At 46.2% G+C, this 12,717-nt stretch overlaps 1 long non-coding RNA gene across 2 annotated transcripts; it reads left to right on the plus strand.

The window, feature by feature from the left end:
• The first annotated feature begins 5,593 nt into the window (after window positions 1–5,593).
• On the plus strand, window positions 5,594–7,592 carry LOC139021141 (uncharacterized). Of its 2 annotated transcripts, none has more exons than XR_011473402.1 (4): window positions 5,594–5,693; window positions 6,139–6,247; window positions 7,210–7,332; window positions 7,435–7,592. It is a non-coding gene; the product is annotated as an uncharacterized lncRNA (long non-coding RNA). The 2 variants fall into 2 exon arrangements; XR_011473403.1 differs by lacking the exon at window positions 5,594–5,693 and adding an exon at window positions 5,735–5,850.
• The last annotated feature ends 5,125 nt before the right edge of the window (window positions 7,593–12,717 follow it).

Here is a 12,717-nt window from a genome sequence, read left to right on the forward strand (position 1 = left end):
GCACCTTCTGAAAAACCAGAGAAGCTGAACACGGTGGCTCCATCTCTCTCTGCAGTTGCTACCAGCTCCCTCCCGGCACACTGAGCCTCGAAGGTCCACAGGTCCATCAATGATGTCCAGTGAGTGGAGTCAGAAAGGCCCAGTGTGTGTGTTTATTCTGCATCTCTTGAGGTCATCATGGTGCCTGAGTCACTGCATCAGTCACTGTAAGTAGCAGGGTTCCAGGAAAGGACTGTGAGATCATCTCTCTGCCCCCACTGCCCTGCCCACCTGCCCTGCGAACCATGTCACTCTCCATTCTCTGGCTTCTTCTCCGCTCATCTCTTCAACTTCCCTAGTTCCGGCCACTGTGCCCTCCCATCAACCTCTGTCTCCTGTGTCATCTCTCTCCACGCCAGCTTAAAAGGCATCTAGCAACCAAATGTCTTAACACAAATGGGAGAGGCCGTCAGAGTTCTGCCATCAGAGGTGTCCTCTCATTGAAACCCCCGCCCCAAGACGGAAAGCTACTTCAGGGCAAGCATCTCTGTCTCCCTGGCCCAACACAAAGCCCTGCACCTCTCAGGGGCTGAAGGTAGTTAGTTGAATAAATGAATGAATGCCTAGCAGGATAATTCGTTTTGACAGTCATAAGTCAAAACCACTGGCAGATAAAAACTGGCTTGTAGAAAAACTTGTGGAGCTCACCCCTGTTCTTGTCCATTTTACAAGCACAAACTTTATCACTTTGCCTCATACATTTATGAAGAGTGGTCTTATATTTTCTAAAAAAAAAAACATGTGAAAATTAGCACTAACAATGCCAAAAGACAAATAGCAAATCAGGGAAAAAATATTTGCTGCACATTGAACAAAGGGTTAATTTGTTTAATAGACAAAGATATAGATAGATGATAGATAGATAGATGAAAGAAAGAAAGAAAGAAAAAAAACAGCCCAGCAAAAATTTAGGAAGAGGAAAGGAACAAGCAATTCACATAAGAATACAAATGGCTAATAAGCCTATGAACAGATACGAAGCCCACTCGTAACTATAGAGAAGTTAATTGAGAAATGAGACCTCAGTGCTCCTCTACGGGATTGACAAAGAGAAAAGTCCTAGACCTTCCAGTGTTCCCAACATGTGGAGGAGACCAGCGCTCTCACACAGAAGGGATCTACATTGGTGCACTACCCTCTGTCAAGACAAGGTAAGCCGTATCTATCAAAATGCACCCACCCCTGACTCAGCAATTCCACTTCTAAGAATTTATCCCACCAGTGTATTCACTGAACAAAGGGAGGCAAGATGAACTGGCCCGTGCCCCACTGCATGCCCCGCCCACCAATCGTGTGCCCCACCCTAGTGTTCCATCACGTGCCTGACCACAGGGGGGGCGGGGGCATGTGCTGCCCTGTTCTGTGCACCTCCTCATGTGCCCCATCATGCTCTGAATGCCTGCATGTGCTACATTTAAAACAAACAAAGAAAAACAAAACAAAGAACAGAAAAAGACTTTGATTTGGAGTCAGGGCTTAGTGGAATTCATTTATAGACTTTAATAAGAACACTATCTAAATGCAACAGCCAAGGGAAAACTTTGGGATAACTGGCACTCATTTTGGTGCTCAAAGTATGAATGTGCATGCAGGGTGAGCATCACATTATTAGGTGTTTATTAAAGCTGATTAGGAATTGTTAAGCTTATTACTGAATAAGCTTATGAGAGCTCATTAGAAACAAGGAGTTTATTAGAAATTCAGAATCTCAGGTCCCTCCCAGGCCTACGGAGCCAGAATCTGCATTTCTGAGATTCTGAGTGACTCAAGCTCTAGAGAAGCACTGGTATAGAACACCAGGGCTCTCATTTCTCAAGTTTACCAAACCCTGCAGAACAATTTGTTTCTTCTGGAATATACACTCAACAGGATGAACTGGAGCAATTCTTACTGGGGTTCACTGTACTATCTACAAAAATGGAGTAATGAGACCCGTCCTTCCTCCTTACAGTATTACCCAGTTTCAAATGAGATAGTGGATTTGTTCTACTTATTGTGATGAGGTTGACAGGGGCTGCAGAGTCAGCGAGGGACCAGAATAGGTATGGTTTCTGCCCTCATGGGCTTGAGGGTTTGGTGGGATGGGAGAACACGTGTAGAAGCTGGTTGATGTTGTGTGACTGTCATAGATATCACAGGGCTTTCCTATGCTTATTCATTCATTCATTCATTCATTCAGTGGTCAGTCATTTATTAAAGTATAAAATGCATGCTGGCTGGGTGGCTCAGTTGGTTGGAGCATTGTCCCATACATCAAAAGCTTAATTTTGATTAACCCTATGGGTTTAATTCCTGGTCAGGGCACATGCCTAGGTTGTGGGTTCAATCCCTGTTTGGGATGCATATGGGAAGCAACAGATCAATGTTTCTCTCTCATATCGCTGTTTCTCTTTCTCTCTCTCTAAACATATCCTCTGGTAAGGATTGGAGGGAAGAGGGAAAAAAAAGGAAAGAACAAAAACCATAAAGAGCTCTAAACAGAAATAAATGAGCCATAAACTCTATCCTCAAGGAACTATTAGTCTAGTCCAATGGTTCTCAACCTTCCTAATGCCACGACCCTTTAACACAGTTCCTCATGTTGTGGTGACCCCCAACCATAAAATTATTTTCATTGCTACTTCATAACTGTAATTTTGCTACTGTTATGAATCGTAATGTAAATATCTGATATGCAGGATGTATTTTCATTGTTACAAATTGAACATAATTAAAGCATAGTGATTAATCACAAGAACAATATATAATTATATATGTGTTTTCTGATGGTCTTAGGCGGCCCCTGTGAGAGGGTCATTCGACCCCCCAAAGGGGTCGCGACCCACAGGTTGAGAACCACTGGTCTAGTCAAAGATAAGGATGTAGGTGGATGATTCCACTTAGAGCACACTATGCGGATTCTCTGAGGTCCATTCAGGGGGCCGTGGGAGCACAGATGAGGCAATAGGAGCTTGGCTATAAAGGGTGATTACAAGTTCACCATGTTCAGAAGGGAGAGACCAGCTTTCCAGGCAGAAGGAGCAGCAGAGACAAAGGCAGCGAGGTATGAAGGGGTGTATGCTTGCACCATGACAAGAATTTATGGCAGTGCCAAGAGATGAATTTGGAGAAGTGGTTTGGGGCCAGGTCTTAGATGATCCTGGTGTTCAATGCTAAGGGGCCTGGTAGGAAATGGGGAGCCCCCAAAGGGAAGGGAACAACACAGTCATAGCTACATTTCACAAAGATCTTTTCACAGCAGCATAGAAGAAAAGACTTGAGGTGGAAAAACTTTACAGAGTCTCTGACAATGACTCTGGAGAGAGGTGGCAAAGTAATGGATTGGAGCAGTGATGGGGGTACGGAAATGAATGGGAGAGATATTGAGGAAGGTAGAATTGGCAGGATTTTTACCAAAGGAATGGGGTGGCAAAGGGAAAGGTGGTCTCTGGCTGGGCGTCTGGGTGAATGGCGTTACTGTTGACCAAGATGGGGGGACACCAGAGGAGGACTGGGTGATGATGAGCCCGAGCCTGGGCCTGTTGGTGGTGAAGCGCCCTTGGGATGTTTTATTGGCTTTGTCCAATTGGCAGGAGTCACCGGAGAGCAGTCCTGCCTGGAAACATGAGCTTGGGAGTTGTTAGTTTATAGGGGAGCTTGGAGCCATAGGGTGAATGGGATTCTAGGAGGGTCTGGAGTGAAAAGAGAATAGGGTTGAGAGTGGCACCAACATTTAAGAACGGGCAGGAGAGTCCAGGAAGGAAGTTGAGTGAGGCCAAGAGGCATTTCTGCTTTCCCGGTTCCCATAGGCATGGAGAGGGAACACCCAGTGGCCACAACTCATCATCCACCAGAATCATCCCCAGGAATGCCCTGGGGTCACCACCTTAGGAGTTCCAGGGTGACAAGAGGCTCGGGCTAAGGACCTTGAGAAGGAGAGCTGAGACAGGACACAGGGACCGGGCTTGCATCCCCCTCACCCCCTCCCCTGCCCCCTAGGGATATTTTTCCATTGATTTTTAGAGAGTGGAAGGGAGGGGGAGTGACAGAGAGAGAAACATTGATGTGAGAGAGACACATAAATTGGTTGCCTCCCATATGTGCCCTGGGTGAGGACTGGGGATCAAGCCTGCAACTGAGGTACATGCTCTTGACTGGAATCCAACCTGGGACCCTTCAGTCTGAGGGCAAACCGGCAAGGGCAAGGATGTATATTTTTAAAAAGGCATTTTCAGCCCTCGCGGGTTTAACTCAGTGGATAGAGCATCAGCCTGCGGACTGAAGGGTCCCAGGTTCTGTTCTGGCCAAGGCCACATGCCTAGGTTGTGGGCTTGATCCCCAGTGGGGGGCGTGCAGGAGGCAGCTGATCAATGATTCTCTCTCATCATTGGTGTTTCTCTCTCTCTCTTCCTCTCTGAAATCAATAAAGAAATATATTTTAAAAAAAGATATTTTCAACAATGAGTTTGTTTATGTAATAAAAAAGGAAAGCGTACAGTGTTTCTTAATTATGTACATTACTATTTAATATATTTTCTTTATTTAACACGTTTTCACAGATTCATTTAAATCCTGACATTAAATACAGGTTAAAGTAAAAATCACGGAAGTAAATGTCATTAAAGGAAATTTCTTAAACGAAATCTTAGGAAAAGCACGTTGAGGAAGACAATCCGTAACCCAGAAGGAGGAGGTAAAAGTAGCGTCATCTTTCAGCCTTTCCTCTTCCTTCTGTTAAATGAAATTCTTCGGTCAATAACTCCTTTCTGTCGGTTTTGAGAAAAGCTTGGGCGGGAAGAAGACTCCTGACCGGGAAGGAAGGAAAGGAGCCTTACAAAATACCAGGCCTTGACAGGAGAACCCGCCCGCGCCCGCCCTTGAGGCCAGTGATTTGGGTGTTGCCTACCTCTCCCGACACTTCATCAGCCCAGCTGCACCCTCCTGACACCCTGACACCCTGATAACGCATCTGCCCGTGGGCTCTGCATTCTGGCACCCTGCCGGCCTTCACTGTATAATCAGCGGGAATCACTCGCCAGATTGTCAGGTCCTCAGCCCTAAGGGAGATGTCTGGACAGGCAAGGGAGGCTGCAAAAGCACCTGGAGCTCCCCACACGCTTCTTTCGGGAACCACGTGCTGAGCCGGCTCCCAGGAAGACGCTGAGCTCCCCAGCACAGCCCCTGGGCCCTCCTCTCGCCTCCCTCCACACCAGTGGTTCTCAACCTTGGCTGCACATTAGAATCACCTGAGACTCTTTTCTAAAATCCTCATTTCTGGGCCTCATCCTCCGGAAATTCTGTTTGTTACTAATGTTGTGGCCCCACCCCATAACAAAGAAACAGAATTTCTGGTGGATGAGGCCCGGAAATCAGGATTTTAAAGAGATTCCCAGGTGATTCTCATGTGCAGTCAAGGTTGAGAACCACCGCGCCACACCTCAATCCCCGGGTCTGCCTGGGGCGATTCCGTGCGAACCTAATCAGGTGCCAGGAAATCCACGCCCGCAGGCCCCGCCCACAAGCCCCATCAGCCAATCGAGGCGCCGCAGGCCATGTGGGGGCGGGCCGCTCGGGCCCAATTCCCCAGGCTTTAAATCCGCTGCCGCGGGAGTCCGAGCGCAGGGAGCTCTTGGGTCCTTACGTTCTGACTGCGCCTGCTCCGCCGCGCCCCGAAGGTGAGCGTCGCGGGCCGGGCTGACGCGGCTGGGCCACCCCGGAACCAGCCTTGCGGTGGAGGGTTCGGGAGTTCCAGGAGGCACCGTCCCGGGTCCTGGCGTGGCGGGCAAGGCAGCCTGACCTCCGTCTGCTGGGCTCCCTGCGCTCGTGGCAGCGGTGGGTGGGCTTGTGTGGAGCGGGGAGCGGGCCGCCCCCCCCAGGCCCGGCCCCAGCGGTGCTCTGAGCGTCGGGAGAGTCTGTCCCCGTCCCGGTGCGGGAGTGGGCTCTCTGGGCTGTTTTTCTCCACCCACATGCTTAGCCTCCCTCCACCGCCCTTGGGAGGGATAAATTCATACTTGGGAGGATAAATTCATTTTTTACACCCGGTGGCTGCAACGTCTCAAGAAGGTAGGATGGCTTTCTAGGAGGATTGGTGTAATCAGATACTTTCTTTTCCCTCCCTAGGTTTTGAAACATGAATCCAGGAGGAGCTTCATCTGCTCTAAAATTTGATGCAAGTTTAGATTCAGAATGGCAACTGTGGAAGGCAGCACACGGGAAAGTATATGCCCAGGTTGGTAACATCTGAAATTACCCAGAGGGACCCCTCAGAGAATGGTCCAGGCTTTTTGGAGTTTATAGCAGAAAGTAGCTTTTTTTTTTTTTTTTAAATATTTTTATTGCCCTGACTGGTTTGGCTCAGTGGATAGAGCGTTGGGCTGTGGACGGGAAGGTCCTGGGTTCTATTCTGGTCGAGGGCATGTACCTTGGTTGCAGGCTCGATCCCCAGTAGGGGGCGTGCAGGAGGCAGCAGATTGATTTTCTCTAATCAATGTTTGTAACTCTATCCCTCTCCCTTCCTCTCTGTAAAGAAATCAATAAAAATATATTTAGAAAAAATATTTTTTTGTTAATTTCAGAGAGGAAATGAGACAGAAATATCAATGATGAGAGAGAATCATTCATTGGCTGCCTCCTGCATGCCCCCCACGGGGGATGGAGCCTGCAACCTGGGAATATGAACCCCTTGACTGGAATTGAACCTGGGACCCTTCAGTCCCCTGGTCTATGCTCTATCCACTGAGCCAAACCAGCTAGGGCAGACAGTAGCCTCTTGAGCAGCGGTTCTCAACTTGTGGGTCCTGAACCCTTTGGCAGTCCAATGACCCTTTCACAGAGGTTGCCTAAGACCATCCTGCATATCAGATATTTACATTATGATTTATAACAGCAACATTACAGTTATGAAGTAGCAACAAAAATAATTTTATGGTTGGGTCACAACATGAGGAACTGTATTTAAAGGGCCAGAAGGTTGAGAACCACTGCTCTTGAGGCTGGCTCTTCCCAAGGCAATGACTGCATGACACCTGTTACTGAGCACAATATGGGCAAACCTCCCTGGTGTATGTGTGCTGGAGAACAAGTAGAAACCTCTCCTGGCCATGGTTTCTCTTCTGCAAACCCACTTGGTGAAGGTGACTTGGTTTTCAATAGAAATCAAAAGGATAGGTTGGTTATATGTTTTGCCTCTAGGATGAAGAAGGATGGAGGAGGGCAGTGTGGGAGAAGAATAAGAAAATGGTTGACCTGCACAACGAGGAATACAAACAAGGGAGAACGAGCTACACCTTGGGAATGAACGCTTTTAGTGACATGGTGAGTGTGGCTTGGGAGGCTTACCTTGCGCTTCCTCTCCTCACTCAGTACTATGCCGAAATATCCCATGCTTGACAACATTCTACTTCTTTTTCCTTGAAGACCCACGAAGAATTCAGGCGGACGAAGTTGGGTAAAGTAGAAGTGCAAGAAAAGGAGAGTGTTCCGGACACCTTACATTGCTGAAATCCCCCCAAGAGTGGATTGATGAAAAGAAGGCTATGTGGACATGGATAACGGGGATGAGAGCATGAGTGGGCGTGGGGGCGGGGGGGAGAATGGGGGTTAATTGGGGGAATAAGGACACATTTGTAATACCTTAACTAATAAAGAATTTAAAAAAAAAAAAAAAGGCTGTGGAACTCCCGTGAAGCACCAGGTATGACAGAACTCAACAGGTCTCTCTCCAAGAGGTAAAGCCACAAAGGAGTTGGCGTCATGGCTGTGGTAGACTGAGGGACAATGTGTATTTCACTAATTTTTAAGAGTTTACACATTGTTGGCAAAGTTGTCAAAATCTTGCTATTTGTTCTGTAGACTGAGAGCCTCTATATTGTTTTCAGGGTCACTGTGGTTCTTGTTGGGCACTTAGTGCAACTGGTGCCCTTGAGGGACAGATGTTCCGGAAAACTGGTAAACTTATCTCACTGAGTGAGCAGAACCTTGTGGACTGCTCTCAGGCTCAAGGCAATGAGGGCTGCAATGGTGGCCTAATGAATAATGCTTTCCAGTATGTGAAGTCCAACGGCGGCCTGGACTCAGAGGAGTCCTATCCATATCAAGCAACAGTAAGCAAAGCTCTTACCTTTATGTCATTCCTTTTGAAAGTTGAACACCTTAGAGAAAACAGATGCCATATTTAGAATTCATATTTAAAAAATTATTTTTAGAATTCATGTTTTAGACTGTCTATATGTAAACCATCAGAACTTTCATTAAAATATATCAGCCTTGAACAGTTCTGTTTGGGATGTTCACAGTTCTTATTTCTGTGTTACATGGAGACATACATACCATTCTAAATACAGCAATTTTTTCTTTCTTTTTTTTTTTAATTTTAATTTTAATTTTTTTAAAATTAAATCTTTATTGTTCAGATTACATTTGTTCCTCTTTTTTTTCCCCCCCATTGACTCCCCTCCTGCCAGTTCCCGCCCCACCCTCCGCCCTCACTCCCCACCCACTGTCCTCATCCATAGGTGCACGATTTTTGTCCAGTCTCTTCCCGAAATCTCCCATTCCCCTTTCCCCCGCAAGAATAGTCTGTCCATTCCCTTTCTATGTCCCTGATTCATTATAACCACCAGTTCATTCTGTACATCAGATTATTTATTCACTTGATTCTTAGATTCACTTTTTTTTTTTTTTTTTTTTTAAATATATTTTATTGATTTTTTACAGAGAGGAAGGGAGAGAGATAGAGAGTTAGAAACATCGATGAGAGAGAAACATCGATCAGCTGCCTCCTGCACATCTCCCACTGGGGATGTGCCCGCAACCCAGGTACATGCCCTTGACCGGAATCGAACCTGGGACCTTTCAGTCCGCAGGCCGACGCTCTATCCACTGAGCCAAACCGGTTTCGGCATAGATTCACTTTTTTTTAAATTAAGTCTTTATTGTTCAGATTACATTTGTTCCTCTCCCCCCCCCCCCATAACTCCCCTCCTTCCAGTTCCCGCCCCACCCTCCGCCCTCACTCCCCACCCACTGTCCTCATCCATAGGTGCACGATTTTTGTCCAGTCTCTTCCCGCATCTCCCATTCCCCTTTCCCCCGCAAGAATAGTCTATCCATTCCCTTTCTATGTCCCTGATTCTATTATAATCACCAGTTCATTCTGTTCATCAGATTATTTATTCACTTGATTCTTAGATTCACTTGTTGATAGATGCATGTTTGTTGTTCACAATTTGTATCTTTACCTTTTTCTTCTTCCTCTTCTTGAAGGATACCTTTCAGCATTTCGTATAATACTGGTTTAGTGGTGATGAACTCCTTTAGCTTTTCCTTATCTGTGAAGCTCTTTATCTGACCTTCAATTCTGAATGATAGCTTTGCTGGATAAAGTAATCTTGGTTGTAGGTTCTTGGTATTCATAACTTTGAAAATTTCTTGCCATTCCCTTCTGGCCTGCAAAGTTTCTGTTGAGAAATCAGCTGACAGTCGTATGGGTATTCCCTTGTAGGTAATTGAGTCTCTTTCTCTTGCTGCTTTTAAGATTCTCTCTTTGTCTTTTGCTCTTGGCATTTTAATGATGATGTGTCTTGGTGTGGTCCTCTTTGGATTCCTTTTGTTTGGGGTTCTCTGCGCTTCTTGGACCTGTAAGTCCATTTCTTTCACCAGGTGGGGGAAGTTTTCTGCCATTATTTCTTCAAATAGGTTTTCAATATCTTGCCCTCTCTCTTCTTCTGGCACCCCTATAATTCGGATGTTGGTATGCTTGAAGCTGTCCCAGAGGCTCCTTACACTATCTTCGTATTTTCCGATTCTTTTTTCATTTTGCTTTTCCCGTTGGGTGTTGTTTGCTTCTTCGCATTTCAAATCTTTGACTTGATTCTTGCGATCCTCTGGTTTGCTGTTGGGAGTCTGTATAATATTATTTATTTCAGTCAGTATATGCTTAATTTTTAGTTGGTTCTTCATCACAACATCGAGGGTCTCATTAGATTTCTTGAGGATCTCACTATATTTATTGGCGGTCTCACCAGTCTTTTCGAGGGCCTTACTAAATTTATCGGCGGCTTCTAGACAGTTCTTGAAAGACCTTAAAAGTGTGGTTTTGAACTCAATATCCTCCATTTCTGTCATTTGTGTCCTGTTTCTTTGTCTCCGCATTTTTTATGCTTTCTTGGTGCACCCCCTTGTGGTCTTTGTGCGCAGTCTTGTTGTAGTTAAGCCTTGGTTGTTGTAGGTAATACTGGGGGGGATTTGACCTCCAGGCCAACTGGCTGTGAGAATCAGCTGTGTCTGCAGTGGGAGAACTTCTGTCCTCTAGGGAGGTGCTAAGCTAGCCTTTGCCTGAGGCTATCCGCAAATGCCTCTGTGCAAGGCTTGGGCAGGGCGGGTCCCAGGGGATCAACAGGGTGTGCAGAGCGAGCAGTTATGGTTGCTCTCAGTCCCGTCCCCAGAGGCTCTGCCTCTCAGTGTCCCAGCAACCGCTGCAAACCTCGGAGAGAAAGCTGCCCTCGGGTTCCGACCGATGCCAGACAGTCCCGCTTCTCCCGTTTGAGTCTGGGTCCCCAGAGACTCGCCGGAACTGGAGCTCAGAGCCTGAGACTCCCTCCCGATTGAAACAGACAACCACGCCCTCAGCCGCCAGCCCGCTCCGCACGCACCTCCGCACCTTTGTATTTTATTTCCGCACTGCGCCTCCTCTGAGTCTCGGTATGCTTTTCTCTTTCCTTCTAGTTGTAGAATTTCCCCTCAGGCAGCCTTCCTGTGGTTCTGGGTGATGTCCGTTCCATCTTTTATTTTTTTTTATTTTTTTTATTTTTTAAATATATTTTATTGATTTTTTACAGAGAGGAAGGGACAGGGATAGAGAGTTAGAAACATCGATGAGAGAGAAACATCGATCAGCTGCCTCCTGCACACTCCCTATTGGGGATGTGCCTGCAACCAAGGTACATGCCCTTGACCGGAATTGAACCTGGGACCCTTGAGTCCACAGACTGATGCTCTATCCACTGAGCCAAACCGGTTAGGGCCCGTTCCGTCTTTTAGATGTATTTTTGAAGTGGTTGTGTGAGGCAGCAATCTCCGGTGTTTACCTGTGCCGCCATCTTGTTTTCTCCTGGGCTCCTACTTTTGATTGGAGAGCTGTTTGTTTGTGTTTGTTTTTTTTTTGAAATAAGGAATTGGTTATACAGTATACAGCCAAGTGTGCAAATCTTAAGGGGACAGTTGACTGAATTTTTCCATAGGCACACACCTATGTAAACATGCAGATGAAGATATAGGACATTTCTAGCTTTCTCACTCCCCCTTCCCACCCCATCTCCCTAAATGGTAACTACTATTCTGACTTTTAAAACCGTAGATTAGCTTTGTCTGTTTTTGAACATCACATAACTGGAAAAGTACAGCGGGTATGTGGCCACTGGGAGTTGACAAGTTGAGATTTAAGGCCCTTCAAGACCTGCTTCTATTATGAAAAACATGTTTGGGGCCACTGAGTGGACAGAATGGGGACTCAGAGACCAGCAGTCTTTAAAAGACTGTTCTCAGGCCCATGTGCATCTATTTTCCCTGGCTGATCTCATTCTCTTAGTCACATGGGAAAGCACCTTCTGAAAAACCAGAGAAGCTGAACACGGTGACTCTATCTCTCTCTGCAGTTGCTATGAGCTCCCTCCCGGGGCACACTGAGCCTCGAAGGTCCACATGTCCGTCAACGATGTCCAGTGAGTGGAGTCAGAAAGGCCCAGTGTGTGTGTTTATTCTGCATCTCTTGAGGTCATCATGGTGCCTGAGTCACTGCATCAGTCACTGTAAGTAACAGGGTTCCAGGAAAGGACTGTGAGATCATCTCTCTGCCCCCACTGCCCTGCCCACCTGCCCTGCGAACCATGTCACTCTCCATTCTCTGGCTTCTTCTCCCCTCATCTCTTCAACTTCCCTAGTTCCGGCCACTGTGCCCTCCCATCAACCTCTGTCTCCTGTGTCATCTCCACACAAGCTTAAAAGGCATCTAGCAACCAAATGTCTTAACACAAATGGGAGAGGCCGTCAGAATTCTGCCATCAGAGGTGTCCTCCCATTGAAACCCCCGCCCCAAGACGGAAAGCTACTTGAGGGCAAGTATCTCTGTCTCCCTGGCCCAACACAAAGCCCTGCACCTCTCAGGGGCTGAAGGCAGTTAGTTGAATAAATGAATGAATGCCTAGCAGGATAATTTGTTTTGACAGTCATAAGTCAAAACCACTGGCAGATAAAAACTGGCTTGTAGAAAAACTTGTGGAGCTCACCCCTGTTCTTGTCCATTTTACAAGCACAAACTTTATCACTTTGCCTCATACATTTATGAAGAGTGGTCTTATATTTTCTAAAAAAAAAAACCCATGTGAAAATTAGCACTAACAATGCCAAAAGGCAAATAGCAAATCAGGGAAAAAATATTTGCTGCACATTGAACAAAGGGTTAATTTGTTTAATAGACAAAGATATAGATAGATGAAAGAAAGAAAGAAAGAAAGAAAGAAAGAAAGAAAGAAAGAAAGAAAGAAAGAAAGAAAGAAAGAAAACAGCCCAGCAAAAATTTAGGAAGAGGAAAGGAACAGGCAATTCACATAAGAATACAAATGGCTAATAAGCCTATGAACAGATACGAAGCCCACTCGTAACTATAGAGAAGTCAATTGAGAAATGAGACATCAGTGCTCC

The sequence above is a fragment of the Myotis yumanensis genome, unplaced genomic scaffold (assembly GCF_028538775.1).
Source record: "Myotis yumanensis isolate MYYU_CA2020_CCGP unplaced genomic scaffold, mMyoYum1.0.hap1 SCAF_12, whole genome shotgun sequence".
Classification (NCBI taxonomy): Eukaryota; Metazoa; Chordata; class Mammalia; order Chiroptera; family Vespertilionidae; genus Myotis; species Myotis yumanensis.